Here is a 17878-nt window from a genome sequence, read left to right on the forward strand (position 1 = left end):
CAACCCTTCTTGATACTATGCATGTATGTAGGATCTGATGTAAGTCTTGCTGAGTACCTTTGTACTCATGTTGCTATAATCTACATTTTTACAGAAGACGCTGCAACCCCTTCTGATGGGTTCTATGTAGACATTGACATCAACGAGTAGGCTAAGGACCCAGGTGGTGACCCTGAGCTTGTGAGGGACCACGTAGTATAGTAGGCTGTCCAAGCCTCTTTTATTTTACTAGTTGTCTGTACTCAGACAAGTTACTTCCGCTGTTGGCTTGTATGACTGTATGACTTGTATGTTGGGTCGTAAGACCCGTACCTTTGTGTTTGATATGTATGGCTCCCTGAGCCTTAAATAAAGTACTTGTGTCGTAGAGTCATGTTGTGATGCTTCGTTGTATTGGCACATATCGAGCATATTGTGTGTATGATTGAAATGCTTGGTATGTGTGGGATCTGACTATCTAGTTGTTTATCTTTAGTAGCCTCTCTTACCGGGAAATGTCTCCTAGTGTTACCTCTGAGCCATGGTAGCTTGCTACTGCTCTGGAACACTTAGGCTGGCCGGCATGTGTCCTTCTTCGTTCCTGTGTCTGTCCCTTCGGGGAAATGTCACGCATTGAGTACCGGAGTCCTGTTAGCCCGCTACAGCCCGGTTTACCGGAGTCCTGCTAGCCCAGTGCTACAGCCCGGACCCACTTGCTGATGACCGACACGTTCGAAGCTGGGTCATGGATGCCTGTCCCTGTAAGTCTGTGCCACTTTGGGTTTACGACTAGTCATGTCAGCCCGGGCTCTTTATCATATGGATGCTAGCGACACTATCATATACGTGAGCCAAAAGGCGCAAACGGTCCCGGGAAAAGGTAAGACGACACCCGTGGGGATACCGTGCGTGAGGCCGCAAAGTGATATGAGGTGTTACCAGCTAGATCGATGTGACATCGAGTCGGGGTCCTGACACCGGGCAAACCCAACTATTGACCCAAGACATGATTCGGAGTTGATGCATATAATGCTATAAGTTCGGGGTGCCGCACTGTCGAAAGTGTTTAGACTTTTCTTGCCGTGTTATGGGGTACACTGAAGCCCCTGGCGAACTGAACGTCCCAAAATGTACGGGTGCAATTTGTAATAAATAAGCATTAAAGGAAAAGGATAAAGAAATGTAATAGTAAGCTGACGCTGTACATTATTTTCCATTATTATTTTAATAATACGACAAGGCGTATGTGCACAGGTGGTGCGGTAAGCAAAATAGGACTATTTGACATGTCCTTAACCAAGAGCGAGCTGTGTGTGGGTATGTAAAACAGGTATAGCGATCGATATCAGAGACCACCTGGGGATTCCCTTGTACGACAAAGCTTCTTGTCTCCTTGGTGTTTCCATCCCGTTGTGGGTCCGATAGTCGGACTATCGGAAGAGCCTCCCGAAAATAGGGACCTGAAAAGAAAAGGTGTGAAGATATACGGATCCTAGGGCGGTTGAGCCACATTGTGGACCGTGTCATAGCCGTGCCTCCGCCTGTGCCCATGGTATTTTGAGTGCGTAATTGTGTTCGCGTGACGCAAATTTTGCCGCTTGACTGGGACTAGGACGGAGGCCGAATTGCTAGGTGAGATCTGGACGTGCCGGACGATCCTATTGCAGGGTACTACGGACTCGCTTGATGGTGTCCGGGGGTTTTATTGCTGAATTGGCGGTCTGCCTAAGAAGGCTCCTTTGTACTTCTGCTGCGAGGGCTGCAGTGTGCTCCTCCGTACGGAGCAAGCGCTCTGTGTTTCCAATAACTGTTATCACCCCGCGAGGTCCTGGCATTTTGAGCTTGATATATGCATAATGCGGCACCGCTTTGAATCTTGCAAATGCAGTTCATCCGAGCAGCACGTGATAGACACTACAGAAGGGGACGATATCGAAGATTAACTCTTCGCTTTGGAAGTTGTCCGGAGATCCGAAGACCACTTCTAGTGTGACTAAGCCCGTGCAACACACCTCTACACCTGGTATGACACCTTTAAAGGTGGTTTTTGTGGGTTTGATCCTTGAGGGGTCGATGCCCATTTTGCGCACTGTATCCTGATAGAACAGGTTCAGGCTGCTGCCACCGTCCATAAGGACTCGTGCGAGATGGAATCCGTCAATGATGGGGTCGAGGACCAACGCGGCCGAACCGCCATGATGGATACTGGTAGGATGGTCCCTGTGATCGAAAGTGACCGGACAAGAAGACCATGGGTTGAACTTTGGGGCGAATGGCTCCATCGCATAGACGTCCCTTAGTGCACGCTTCCATTCCTGCTTTGGAATATGGGTTGCATATATCATGTTCACCGTTTTCACCTGGGGAGGAAATTTCTTCTGTCCTCCTGTGTTCGGCGGCCGAGGCTCCTCATCGTCATCGCTATGCAGCCCCTTTTCCTTATTTTCGGCATTCAACTTGCCAGCATGTTTAAAGACCCAGCATTCTCTGTTGGTGTGGTTGGCTGGTTTATCAGGGGTGCCGGGAATTTGACACGAGCGATCGAGTATGCGGTCCAGACTGGACAGGCCCGGATTCAGCTTTTTCCGCTGACCGGACTTAGATCCACTGAATCCGGCATTTACTGGCGTGTCTTCGGTGTTGTCGCCATTGTTGCGACGCTTGTGTCTGTAGTGTCATGGCTTGCCGTTGCTATCTCTGGCATCTAAAGTGCCAGGATTTCTTGATGTGTTGTTGCGATGAGCCAGCCAGTTGTCCTCGCCCGCACAAAAGCGGGTCATGAGTGTCGTGAGGGCTGCCATGGACTTCGGCTTCTCTTGGCCGAGGTGTCGGGCAAGCCACTCATCGCGGATGTTATGTTTAAAGGCCGCTAAGGCTTCAGCATCCGGACAGTCGACAATTTGGTTCTTTTTAGTTAGAAACCGAGTCCAGAATTTCCTGGCTAACTCTCCGGGCTGTTGGGTTATGTGACTTAAGTCATCAGCATCCGGTGTTCGCACATAAGTGCCCTGGAAGTTGTCAAGGAATGCGTCTTCCACGTTCTCCCAACTGCCAATGGAGTTTGCCGGCAGACTATTCAGCCAATGCCGGGCCGGTCCTTTGAGCTTTAGTGGGAGGTACTTGATGGCATGTGGATCATCACCGCGGGCCATGTGAATGTGGAGGAGGAAATCTTCAATCCATACCGCGGGGTCTGTTGTACCATCATATGATTCAATGTTCACGGGTTTAAACCCTTCTAGGAATTCATGATCCATTACTTCATCAGTGAAGCATAGGAGGTGTGCGGCGCCTATATGCCGGGCTACATCACGACGCAATTGAATGAGTCTTGTCTATTGTATTTGGCCCGGCCGGATTTGCTTTTGGTATATCTGGCATGACGGTCATCATCACGCGTTGGGGCGCGCCCCCGTGATGTGTAGATCGATCTTGATTGTCCTGCTTTGTTTTCCAATACGTCTCGCAGGTCCTGTGTGTAGCCCCGGGCCTTCGTTTTTTTGCTTGTTTGGCGACGTGGTGCGGGCTAGACTTCGGGCTAATACGCCGCTTTGTCTCGACCACGAGGTAGTCGGTCAGCCACATCATGCGCTGGTAGTGTAGGTTTTAATGCCTCCTCTTCAAGTTGAGGTACCAACCTCCGCTTTGGGTAACTTTTGGTAGGGTGCTCGAGTCCGTATTCCTTGGCTGCCAAGACCTCAGTCCATCTATCAGTTAGCAGATCTTGATCAGCTTGAAGCTGCTGCTACTTTTTCTTCAGGCTTTTTGCAGTGGCTATAAGCCGGCGCTTGAAACGCTACTGCTCGACGGGTTCCTCAGGCACGATGAATTCTTTGTCTCCAAGGCTCACTTTGTCTTCGGAGAGAGGCATGTAATTATCATCCTCTGATTCTCCATCCGTTGCCTGTTCCTTAGGGCTAGCTTGCCCGTCCTCCCGTTCGGCCTGCTCAAAGCCTGGCTGGGCGGGGTTGTTTTCGTCTTCGGCACCGTCCGGAGTGCTTGTGACGGTATCGCTATTTTTTCTCTGGCGGGGCTTAGACCTGCGCCTATGACGCCGGTGCTTAGATTGCTTCTCAAGGGGATTATCCCCCGTTGCCTCATCGCCATCAGCTTCTTTGGGCGTGTCCACCATATATATATATATCATATGATGAGGTGGCTGTCCAATGCCCTGTGGGCGGTGGTTTCTGTTCTTCTCCTGCATAATCGTCCATACCGTCGATGTCTTCGGAGTTGAAGTCAAGCACGTCGGTTAAGTCATTGACAGTGGCTATTAAGTGGGTGGTGGGTGGGGAACGAAATTCTTCATCGTCGGCTTCCCACTCCAGCTGGACATAGTTCAGCCAGGAGTCTCCTGATAAGGAGAGAGACCACAATGAATTTAGCACATCGCCCAAGGGCGAGTGCTGAAAGATATCCGCGGAGGTAAACTCCATGATCGATGCCCAATCAGATTCGATAGGCACAGACGCACATAGTTCGGAGCCTATGGCCGGAGACAAGTCCGAGGGTCCGATGACACCGGCCTCATAGGAGGTGAAGTCAGTGTTCGGCTCTATTGCCGCTGAGCGTGTGGCCTCCGTGGCGGGGTCCACCCACCCGTCCCCGGATGGCACGATATGCTCCAAATTGAGGGCCGGGGCAGCCACAGGTGTGATCTCCCGAACATTGTCCGATGGCAGATCTAAGTCATGCTCGTCATGACTGTTCGGCGCACCTGACAAGGCTCGAATCCGTCGAAGATCAAGTCTCCACGGATGTCGGCAGTATAGTTCAAGCTTCCAAACCTGACCTGATGGCCAGGGGCGTAGCTATCGATCTGCTCCAGATGGCCAAGCAAGTTGGCCTGCAGTACGAAGCCACCCAATACAAAGATCTGTCTGGGTAGGAAAACCTCACCCTGGACCGCATCATTGAAGATGATTGAAGGAGCCATCAAGCCTTACCGGGACGACATAGTGTAACTCTCAATAAAAGCACCAATGTCGGTGTCAAAACCAGCGGATCTCGGGTAGGGGGTCCTGAACTGTGTGTCTAAGGCTAATGGTAACAGGACGCGGGGGACACGATGTTTACCTAGGTTCAGGCCCTCTCGATGGAGGTAATACCCTACTTCCTGCTTGATTGATCTTTATGATATGAGTATTACAAGTGTTGATCTACCACGAGATCTTAGAGGCTAAACCCTAGAAGCTAGCCTATGATTCTGATTGTTCTTGTCCTATGGACTAAGTTTATATAGACACCGGAGGGGGCTAGGGTTACATAGAGTCGGTTACAGAGAAGGAGATCTACATATCTGAATTGCCAAGCTTGCCTTCCACTCAAAGGAGAGTCCCACCCGGACACGGGACGCGGTCTTCAATCTTATATCTTCATAGTCCAACAGTCCAGCCAAAGTATATAGTCCGGCTGTCCGAGGACCCCCTAATCCAGGACTCCCTCAACCATCTTCATCCTACGCCTCCCACGGATTGATAATCCTTAGGTCATTGTTGGATTCCGAGTTCCGCAAACCCTTGATAGTTTCGAACTCTGGGGTGCGTGCAGAGATCTCAACCTACCCAGCCTGCCTACTCGCGATCTTCCAAAGCCTAGCGCGTCGAGCTCAATGGGACAGAAAGACACAACAGTTTATCCTGGTTCGAGCCACCTTGCGGTGTAATACCCTACTCTAGCGTTTTGGTGGATTGCCTCGAAGGGCTGAGGATGAACTAGTACAATGGATGAACTGGCCTCAGGAGGTTAGGTGGTTGGATGAGAAGGGATCTGATCTGTCCTCCCCTCTTTGGTGGTGGCTAAGTCATATTTATAGTGGCCTTGGTCCTCTTCCCAAATGTTGGCGGGAAGGGATACCACAACAACCAGATTTGAAGGGGGACAAGTAGTACATCCTATCCTGACTAAAGTGGTCTTCACCTGCAAAAAGCCTCTCGTCGTGACACTGCGGTGGGCTCGGTGTTGACCTCCATCCCACCGTCATGGCGGTCTTGGTCTTGTTGCACTAGAATGGAAACCTTTAGCTGATTCCTCGGGACTCTACACCTGCCGCTTGCCTCCTTTGCACCAAAGGGGAAACTGGTGCTCTGCTCCCGCTGGCGCCCGCCTGGCCTTGGTCGTCATGGCTCACGTCAGCTGAGCCTCGCGAGGCACACCTTGCATATAACTCTCCGCCCCTCGGGAGCTAGCCCGAGGAGGCCGATCCCCTTGGGGGTCTTGGCATCGTCTCTTGAGTTGTTGATGCTGAAGCTGGGTTGTACCAGGCCGCCGATGGAGCCACACAGTGGGCTGCAAGCAGGTAAGTCTGGGTACCCCCATATCCAGAATGCCGACAGTAGCCCGGGGCCCAAGGCGCGCTCAGACTTGGCTTCTAGGCGAAGCCAAGGGGCAAGTGCTCAGCGTCACGGGCCCTAACCGCCTACGCCCTTGAATGATGCATGGCGATTGATGGGACGTGGGCGTCTCTACTTCCACATGCTGCCTCGGCAACCGTTCGACTTGACGAGTCGATGCTGCATGCAGAAGGTCATCATTGCGCGAGGTCATGGAGGCCGGTTGTTAGCCTCCCTCCAACAATAAATGACGGGAGGGGCAAAGCCCCCCTCGCTCATCTCTTTCCCCGTCTTCTCGTTGCCTGTTTCCCCTCCTTCTCCATCTTGCTTCTGCTTCCATGACACTGACGAGGAGGTTTTCTACAGCCGAAAAGGGGGAGGCTTCCAAGGAGGGGCCAGCCTCTCCGCCTCCGAAGAGAGGCCGGCGCCTTCCCCATAAGCACCCCGCGACCCCTATTGTGGCCCCCAGGGGGCGCGGGCACGCATCCCCTAGGGCCGGGGTCTCTCTTGGCGCTCGCGATGGTAACTCTTCTCGCGGCAGGGGCCACGGCTCTAGAGCAGCCACCACGCCGTCTTCCTCGGATGAGAGCTCGAGCAACGGCGGCTACGAGCAACAGTGGCTACGACCAGTCCCCACGCCGTCGAGCTCGGATCGAGGGTGACGGTGGGTTGCCCCGCCGACATGCGCTGGTGAAGCTGGAGGGCAGCCCGGCATGAGCTCGGGGCAGCCGAACTTGGACTCGAGACCTGCCGTGGCCCCCGGCTGCTTGCAGGCGAACTGGTGGAGCGTCGGGGCCACCTTGAGGTGCTGCTTGACGACGCGGCGCTGGCATTGGATCCGCACACTTTTGGGCCATCTTTTTTTAGCCTTTCCTTTCTTTTGCAATTCGAAAAAAAGTAGTGTGCCCCGCTGGGGTGTGTAATGAACTATGGGAGGTATACCCCCTTTTATGCTATGCTTATTATCTCAATGCCATGTTATGTCGTCTGTACTCTGGGTAGGTCAGGGTAGGATAACTTAGCTTGACGTGTTTGTAGTGGCTCCCCTCCTCACGAGGGTGAGGCCCTTGACGTCTGGCGATGTCCCCGTTCTCGGCGACTCGGGAGGCGCTTCGGGCCTCGGGAGGTGTTGTGGATCCGCTACACAGTTGTTTAGAGAAAAAGGAAGCTTGGGCATGAGGGGTGCTAGTTCCCGTGAGCGCCCTGTTCCTTTCCGCGTGAGCCCCCAGTCGTAGGTGGCTTAATGCACCACATTGCGTTGCCCGAGGGACACGTACATGAGGGGTGCTGGCACCCGTGAGCTTGATCGAGGGCTCCTCGCAAGGATAAAGCCGAAGCACTGGGGCAACAGGGTTCAGCGCGGTGTGCTCGTGCGAGGGTAGACCGATGCGCACACACCTTCCTAGCCAGCAGCTTTCTTTAGCCATGTTATTTTGAGAAGACATGATTGCTTTGTTAGTATGCTAGAAGTATTATTGTTTTCATGTCAATATGAACTTTTATCTTGAATCATTTGGATCTGAACATTCATTCCACAATAAAGAAAATTACATTTAGAAATATGCTAGGTAGCATTCCACATCAAAAATTATGTTTTTATCATTTACCTACTTGAGGACGAGCAGGAATTAAGCTTGGGGATGCTTGATACGTCTCCAACGTATCTATAATTTTTGAGTGTTCCATGCTATTATATTATCTGTTTTGGATGTTTATGGGCTTTATTATACCCTTTTATATTATTTTTGGGACTAACCTATTAACCGGAGGCCCAGCCCAAATTGCTGTTTTCTTGCCTATTTTAGTGTTTCAAAGAAAAGGAATATCAAACGGAGTCCAAACGGAATGAAACCTTCGGGAAAGTTATCTTTGGAACGGAAGCAATCCAGGAGACTTGGAATAGACGTCAGGGCAGCAACAAGGAAGGCACGAGGCAGGGAGGCGCGCCCTACCTCCTGGGCGCGCCCCCACCCTCGTGGGCCCCTCGTGGCTCCCCTGACCGACTTCTTTCGCCTATATATATATATCCATATACCCTAAAAACATCGAGGAGCACAATAGATCGGGAGTTCCACCGCCGCAAGCCTCTGTAGCCACCAAAAACCAATCGAGACCCTGTTCCGGCACCCTGTCGGAGGGGGGATCCCTCACCGGTGGCCATCTTCATCATCCCAGCGCTCTCCATGACGAGGAGGGAGTAGTTCACCCTCGGGGCTGAGGGTATGTACCAGTAGCTATGTGTTTGTTCTCTCTCTCTCTCGTGTTCTTGAGGTGATACGATCTTAATGTATCATGAGCTTTGCTATTATAGTTGGATCTTATGACGTTTCTCCCCCTCTACTCTCTTGTGATGAGTTGAGTTTTCCCTTTGAACTTATCTTATCAGATTGGGTCTTTAAGGATTTCAGAACACTTGATGTATGTCTTGTCGTGCTTATCTATGGTGACAATGGGATATTCACGTGATCTACTTGATGTATGTTTTGGTGATCAACTTGCGAGTTCAATGAACTTATGCATAGGGGTTGGCACACTTTTTCATCTTGACTCTCCGGTAGAAACTTTGGGGCACTCTTTGAAGTACTTTGTGTTGGTCGAATAGATGAATCTGAGATTGTGTGATGCATATCGTATAATCATACCGACGGATACTTGAGGTGACATTGGAGTATCTAGGTGACATTAGGGTTTTGGTTGATTTGTGTCTTAAGTTGTTATTCTAGTAGGAAGTCTATGATAGATCGAACGGAAAGAATAGCTTCGTGTTATTTTACTACGGACTCTTGAATAGATCGATCAGAAAGGATAACTTTGAGGTGGTTTTGTACCCTACAATAATCTCTTCATTTGTTCTCCGCTATTAGTGACTTTGGAGTGACTCTTTGTTGCATGTTGATGGATAGTTATAAGATCCAGTTATGTTATTATTGTTGAGAGAACTTGCACTAGTGAAAGTATGAACCCTAGGCCTTGTTTCCTAGCATTGCAATACCGTTTATGCTCACTTTTATCATTAGTTACCTTGCTATTTTTATATTTTCAGATTACAAAAACCTATATCTACCATCCATATTGCACTTGTATCACCATCTCTTCACCGAACTAGTGCACCAATACAATTTACCATTGTATTGGGTGTGTTGAGGACACAAGAGACTCTTTGTTATTTGGTTGCAGGGTTGTTTGAGAGAGACCATCTTCATCCTACGCCTCCCATGGATTGATAAACCTTAGGTCATCCACTTGAGAGAAATTTGCTACTGTCCTACAAACCTCTGCACTTGGAGGCCCAACAACGTCTACAAGAAGAAGGTTGTGTAGTAGACATCAGTAGGGCGGGCGGATCCTTGCCGTGTGCGATTCTTGCCACGGGCCCGCGAGCATCCCCTGCAAGAATCTTGCCGGGGCCCCGCAAGCATCCCCAGCAAGAATCTTGCTGGGAACTTTGTCTTGTGGTCTTCACAATGATCTGCATACCACCACGCTGACGCCCCTGGGTCTTGGTCTTGACATTGTCGATGGTTCCAGAGCTCTCAACCTCCAGGGTGGTGGTCTTGTCGGGGCTTTTCTTCACAAACCACCCCAGCAAGGATCTTGTCGGGAGCCTAGCGTGTGGCCTTCTTCGGTCGTCTTGTATTTGCCTCCAGTTGTCCTTGTCAGGCCTTGCCGCGGGTGAGGCTGCAACTACATGTGCACAAGTATAGGGGTACTAAAAAGGCCCAAACTTTAGTACACTAACATCTGGTTAGCAAGTGCGATGGCTGTCAGAAATTTTCCAGAAGAGCTCATGTGCCGGCTCAAGAATTGAGGATGATTCCAATTACTTGGCCGTTTGCGGTCTGGGGGCTAGATATGGTTGGGCCTTTCAAGAGGTCTAAAGACAAAAAGACCCACATCTTGGTGGCGGTTGATAAATTTACCAAGTGGGTTGAGGCAGAGCCGGTCAGTAAGTGTGATGCGGCAATGACTGTTCAATTCATCAAAAAGGTGATCTTTCGTTTTGGCTACCCTCACAGTATCATAACTAATAATGGCACTAATCTGTCTAAGGCTTCTATGAAAGAGTTTTGTCAACGAGAGCATATTCGTCTTGACATTTCATCAGTGGCTCATCCACAGTCTAATGGTCAAGCTGAGAGGGCCAATCAGGAAATCTTGAAAGGTATAAAGCCCCGGCTTATGGTTCCATTGCAGTGAATTCTAGGTTGTTGGGTTGAGGAGTTACCCTCAATAATTTGGAGCATCGGTACTACTCCTAACAGGGCAACAAGCTATACACCCTTCTTCATGGTCTACGGGGCAGAGGCGGTTCTTCCAAGTGATATCTGTGATGACTCGTCCCGTGTGGCGGCTGATGACCCACAAGTGTAGGGGATCTATCATAGTCCTTTCGATACGTAAGAGTGTCGAACACGACGAGGAGCAGAAGGAAATGATAAGCGGTTTCAGTAAGGTTTTCTCTACAAGCATTGAAATTGTAGGTACCAGATAGTTTTGTGATAAGATAAATTGTAACGAGTAACAAGTAAATAAGGTAAATAAAGTGCAGCAAGGTGACCCAATCCTTTATGTAGCAAAGGATAAGCCTGGACAATTTCTTATAATGAGAAAGGAGCTCCCGAGGACACATGGGAATTATCGTCAAGCTAGTTTTCATCACGCTCATATGATTCGCGTTCGGTACTTTGATAATTTGATATGTGGGTGGACCGGTGCTTGGGTACTGCCCTTACTTGGACAAGCATCCCACTTATGATTAACCCCTATTGCAAGCGTCGGCAAGTACAAATGAAGTATTAAGGTAAACCTAACCACAGCATTAAACATATGGATCCAAATCAGCCCCTAACGAAGCAACACATAAACTAGGGTTTAAGCTTCTGTCACTCTAGCAACCCATGATCTACTTATTACTTCCCAATGCCTTCCTCTAGGCCCAAATAATGGTGAAGTGTCATGTAGTCGACGTTCACATAACACCACTAGAGGAAAGACAACATACATCTCATCAAAATATCGAACCAATACCAAATTCACATGACTACTAATAGCAAGACTTCACCCATGTCCTCAGGAACAAACGTAACTACTCACAAAGCATATTCATGTTCATAATCAGAGGAGTAATAATATGCATTAAGGATCTGAACATATGATCTTCCACCAAGTAAACCAATTAGCATCAACTACAAGGAGTAATCAACACTACTAACAACCCACAGTTACCAATTTGTGGTTTGGATACAATATTGGATACAAGAGATGAACTAGGGTTTTGAGAGGAGATGGTGCTGGTGAAGATGTTGATGGAGATTGACCCGCTCCTGATGAGAGGATCGTTGGTGATGACGATGGTGATGATTTCCCCCTCCCGGAGGGAAGTGTCCCCGGCAGAACAGCTCTGCCGGAGCTGTAGATTGGTTCTGCCAAGGTTCCGCCTCGTGGCTGTGGAGTTTCGTCCCGTAAGCTTTCCCACGATTTTTTCCAGGGTAAAAGCCTTCATATAGCAGAAGATGGACACCAGGGGGGCACCAGGGATCCCAGGAGACAGGGGGCGCGCCCAGTAGGGGTGGGTGCGCCCCCCACCCTCCTGGCCAGGGTGTGGGCCCCCTGAGGTGTGTCTTCCGCTCAATAATTCTTACTAATTCCAAAAAAAAGTTTCGTGGAGTTTCAGGATTTTTGGAGCAGTGCAGAATAGGTTTCCAATGTTTTCTCCTTTTCTAGCCAGAATTCCAGCTGCCGGCATTCCCCCTCTTCATGGTAAACCTTGTAAAATAAGAGAGAATAGCCATAAGTATTGAGATATAATGTGCAATAACAGCCCATAATGCAATAAATATTGATATAAAAGCATGATGCAAAATGGACATATCAACTCCCCCAAGCTTAGACCTCGCTTGTCCTCAAGCGGAAGCCAAAATCAAAAAATATGTCCACATGTTTAGAGATAGAGGTGTCGATAAAAATAAAATACGTACATGAGGGCATCATGATCATTCTTATAACAGCAACATATATGGATTTTATCATGTGATTTCTTATACTCAAGTAACAATCAATTCACAATGTCACAGAAACTTCATTGGGGACTAACAAACTATAATCTCAGGCATTGAAGCAATTGCAATTTATCATAACATCATAAAAGAGTCAAGAATAGAGCTTTTCAACAAGTTCACATACTCAACTATCATGTAGTCTTCTACAATTGCTAACACTCATGCAATACTTGTGGTTATGGAGCTTCAGCCGGACACTGAGAAAGATAGGGGCTTATTGTGTTGCCTCCCAACGTATTCACCTTTAGGTGATGTCAACAATAATAGCCCATGCTAACTTACATCCAATTGGATATATGTATCATGATCTTTCAAACACGAAGAGCTTGCTAAAGGATAAAATGAAAAGGGAAAGGTGAGGATCACCTTGACTCAATCATAAAGTAAAAACATAAAGTAAAAGATAGGCCCTTCGCAGAGGGAAGCAGAGGTTGTCATGTGCATTTAGGGTTGGATGCACAAAATCTTAATGCAAAAGAACGTCACTTCATATTGCCCCTTGTATGTGGACCTTTATTATGCAGTCCGTCGCTTTTATTGCTTCCACAACAAGATCGTATAAAGCTTATTTTCTATGCACTAATAAGTCATACATATTTAGATAGCAATTTTTATTGCCTGCAACATGACAACTTACTTGAAGGATCTTACTCAATCCATAGGTAGGTATGGTGGACTCTCATGGCAAAACTGGGTTTAAGGATATTTGGAAGCACAAGTAGTATCTCTACTTGATGCAAGGAATTTGGTTAGCATGAGGGGGAAAGGCAAGCTCAACAAGTTTGGAAGGTCAATGACAATATACTTTAACTGAGATGTGAGAAAACATAAACCATTACGTTGTCTTCCTTGTCCAACGTCAACTCTTTTAGCATGTCACACTTAATGAGTGCTCCCAATCATAAAAGATGTCCAAGATAAAATATTTGTATGTGAACCTCTCTTCCTTATTACTTCCTATTAATTGCAACGATGACCAAAACTACGTTTATCAACTCTCAACAACTTTTATGCCTCATACTTTCTATGTGTAAAGTCATCACTAACCATAGGATCAATATGAACTCTTTTATTCTCTACTTTCTCAAGATCATAGCAAGATAGCAAAGCCCTTCACTCAACACTAATCTTTATTATAGATAGCTCACGGACTCGATTACATAAAGAGATCACTAAGCAAAACTCAAAACTACTTGATACTAAAACTTCAATCTAGTAGATCAAGATACTACTAAAAGGATCAGACTAAATAAAACGGTAAAGATAGGAGTGTGATGGTGATACGATACTGGGGCATCTCCCCCAAGCTTGATAGTTGCCAAGGGGAGTGCCCATACCGATGTGATTATGCCCTCGAAGGTGATGGAGGTGGTGATGATGATGGTGGATAATCGCACATCGAGCGTAAAAGCTCCTCCAACTTGCAGATAATGCCCTTGAGTCCGGCGATATGATCCTTCAACAAAATATCTCCTGTGTGAGATACTTATTCTGAATGCGAGCCAATTCAATCATCTTGAAAGCTTCAATCTCTGTTGAGTAAAGAGGTTAGGTAAGGGTTGAGGGATGTCTTCTTCTTCCACTGCCGGAGCTTGGACCTCCGTGACCTTCTTGATCCCTTCCTCCTTGTTGATCTTCTCCGGTTCTTCTCTTTTCAGCTCTATCTTCAATAGCCAAGCATCCTTGTCTTCATTGTTGAAGGAGGGCGACGTCATGGTGCTCTAGATCTGAAACAGAAACAACTCGAAAAGAAAATAGAGGATATTTGCGTGATACGGTGGTCAAAACCTTTGGGTGTTTATATAATGAATTTCTACCGACCAAAATACATAACGTGCAAGAAAACGGAGTCCGGGAGGCACACGAGTTATCCAGGAGACATGGCGCGTCCAGGAAGGGTGGGCGTGCCCTCCACCCTCAAGGAGGCCTCGTATCCTTCCCGGATTACTTCTTTCTTCCTAAAATTCTTAAATATTCCAAAACTGATAAAAAATGTCATTGGAGTTTACTTATCGTACCACATACCTATTCCTTTTCAAAGTTTGGAACGTTCTGGAAAGTGTCACTTATGTATTCCTCCGGGGTTACGGTTTCAATAATATTAGTTTCAACATTGATAGGATTACCTGAGATATAATGTTTCATTCTTTGACCGTTCACCACCCTCGGACTTGTGCCTTCGAAGTTGTTGATTTTTATGGCACCAGAACGATAGAACTTCCCATTTAGAGAGAAGTTTTCCTGCAAAAAATCTTAAACGAGAGTTGAATAATAACACATAATCACCTACGTTAAACTCACACTTTTGTATCCTTTTGTCATGCCAGCATTTGACTTTTTGTTTGAATAACTTGGCATTCTCATAGGCTTGGGTTCTCCATTCATCAAGTGAGCTAATGTCAAACAACCTCTTCTCACCGGCAAGTTTGAAGTCATAGTTGAGCTCTTTAATAGCCCAATATGCTTTATGTTCAAGTTCAAGTTCAAGAGGTAAATGACACGCTTTTCCATAAACCATCTTATATGGAGACATACCCATAGGATTTTTGTATGCAGTTCTATAGGCCCATAATGCATCATCAAGTTTTTTGGACCGATTCTTTCTAGATCTATTGATAGTATTTTGCAAAATTAATTTGAGCTCTCTATTGCTCAACTCTACTTGACCACTAGACTGCGGATGAGAAGGAGATGCGATTCTATGATTAACATCATACTTAGCAAGCATCTTACGGAAAGCACCATGAATAAAATGTGAACCACCATCAGTCATAAGATATCTAGGGACTCCAAACCTCGGAAAAATAACTTCTTTAAGCATTTTAATAGAGGTGTTATGATCAGCACTACTAGTTGGAATAGCTTCTACCCACTTATTAACGTAATCAACAGCAACTAAAATAAGTGTGTAACCATTAGAGGCAGGAAAAGGTCCCATATAATCAAAGCCCGAGACATCAAACGGTTCAATAACAAGAGAATAATTCATAGGCATTTCTTGATGTCTACTAATATTACCTATTCTTTGACATTCATCACAAGATAAGACAAACTTACGAGCATCTTTCAAGAGAGTGGGCCAATAAAAACTGGATTGCAATACCTTGTGTGCAGTTCTATCTCCAGCGTGGTGTCCTCCATAGGATTCAGAGTGACACTTCCGTAGGATCTGTTCCTATTCATGCTCAGGTACACAATGTCTAATAACACCATCTACTCCTTTATAAAGGTGTGGGTTATCCCAGAAGTAATGTCTTAAATCATAAAAGAACTTTTTCTTTTGCAGGTATGTGAAACTAGGTGGTATAAATTTAGCAACAATATAATTAGCATAATCAGCATACCAAGGAGCAGTACGAGAAGCATTAATGACCGCTAATTGTTCATCAGGAAATCTATCATCAATAGGCAGTGGGTCATCAAGAACATTCTCTAACCTAGACAAGTTGTCTGCAACGGGGTTCTCAGCTCCCTTTCTATCAGTAATATGCAAATCAAATTCTTGGAGTAAGAGAACACATCTAATGAGTCTAGTCTTAGCATCTTTATTTTCCATAAGATATTTAATAGCAGCATGATCAGTGTGAATAATAACTTTGGAATCAACAATATAAGGTCTAAACTTATCACATGCAAACACAACTGCTAAGAATTATATTTCAGTAGTAGCATAATTTCTCTGGGCAGTATCAAGAGTCTTACTAGCATACTGGATACCAATCTATTTCTTATCAACTCTTTGACCTACAACAACACCTACGGCATAATCACTAGCATCACAGATAATTTCAAAAGGTAAATTCCAATCAGGTGGCTGAACAATAGGTGCAGTGAGCAAAGCTTTCTTAATTATTTCAAATGCTTCTACACAATCATCATCAAAGACAAAAGGAATATCTTTTTGCAATAAATTACTCAGAGGCCTAGAGATTTTAGAAAAGCCCTTAATGAACCTCCTATAAAAACCGGCATGACCAAGGAAACTTCTTATACCTTTTATGTCCTTGGGACATGGCATCTTTTCAATAGCATCTACTTTAGCTTTATCAACTTCAATACCTCTCTCGGAGATCTTATGCCCCAAAACAATGCCTTCATTAACCATAAAGTGACACTTTTCCCAATTCAGGACGAGACTAGTGTCTTTGCTTCTCTGCAAAACTCGATCAAGGTTGCTCAAGCAATCATCAAAAGAGGATCCATAAACGGAGAAATCATCCATGAATACCTCACAAATCTTTTCACAAAAGTTAGAGAATATAGCCATCATACATGTTTGAAAGGTAGCAGGTGCATTACATAAACCAAAAGGCATACATCTATAAGCAAAAGTACCAAAAGGGCAAGTAAAAGTAGTTTTAGATTGATCCTTTGCTGACACAGGTATTTGAGAGAAACCAGAATAACCATCTAGAAAGCAGAAACGGGTGTGTTTCGATAGTCTTTCTAGCATTTGATCAATAAAAGGTAAAGGGTAATGATCTTTCTTAGTAGCTTTATTTAATTTATGGAAATCAATTACCATCCTATAACCTGTAATAATTCTTTGCGGGATCAATTCATCTTTATCATTAGGAACAACGGTAATACCTCCCTTTTTAGGAACACAATGGACAGGGCTTACCCATTCACTATCAGCAACGGGATAAATTATACCTGCCTCAAGGAGCTTTAGTATCTCCTTTCTTACCACTTCTTTTATCTTGGGATTTAGTCGTCGTCGAGGATCTCTAACTAGTTTAGCATCGGCCTCCAAATTAATTTTGTGTTGGCATAACATGGGACTAATGCCCTTAAGGTCATCCAGAGTATATCCAATAGTAGCGCGGTGCTTCTTCAGAGTTTTCAATAATCTTTCTTCTTCTTGCTCTGAAAGGTTAGCACTAATAATAACAGGATATATTTTCTTTTCATCAAGATAATCATACTTATTATCAGCTAATGGTTTGAGTTCAAACACGGGATCACCCTTGGGTGGAGGGGGATCCCACAGAATTTCAACGGGAAGGTTCACTACAAAAAAAAGACACATCCGTGACATTTTGGGCCGAACGAAAAAATTTCGTGTCATACATATCACACTTCTATGACGATAATTGTGACAAAACCCGGTATCATCATAGATGTGGTGGGATCCTACTTCTATGACAAAAAATCATGACAGAAAATGGGCTTTTCTTCCTGGGCGGGCCGGAGATGCAGCTGCATGACATTCTTTGGGCTGTCCATGACGGAAAAAACCATGGTAGAAGCGAGGGGTAGGAAAATTTCGGGGAGTTGCCGGTTATGGTGGGAGGTCGGGGGCCGAGCGATGCGTGTTTCTCTCGTACACGTACGCGCGTGTGTGCGAGGCGTTGGCTCTAACTGAACCCGAGCGAGGCGTTGGGCTCTAACTGAACCCGAGCGATTGCACTGTAGGCTACGCGTTACTGAACCCGAGCGATCGATCGATGGCTGTTAACTGAACCTAATGGAGCGATTCCTTCGCTACTGCTGCTAACTGAAGTC

This window comes from Triticum aestivum, chromosome 6B, assembly GCF_018294505.1.
Source record: "Triticum aestivum cultivar Chinese Spring chromosome 6B, IWGSC CS RefSeq v2.1, whole genome shotgun sequence".
In the NCBI taxonomy this organism is placed as follows: domain Eukaryota; kingdom Viridiplantae; phylum Streptophyta; class Magnoliopsida; order Poales; family Poaceae; genus Triticum; species Triticum aestivum.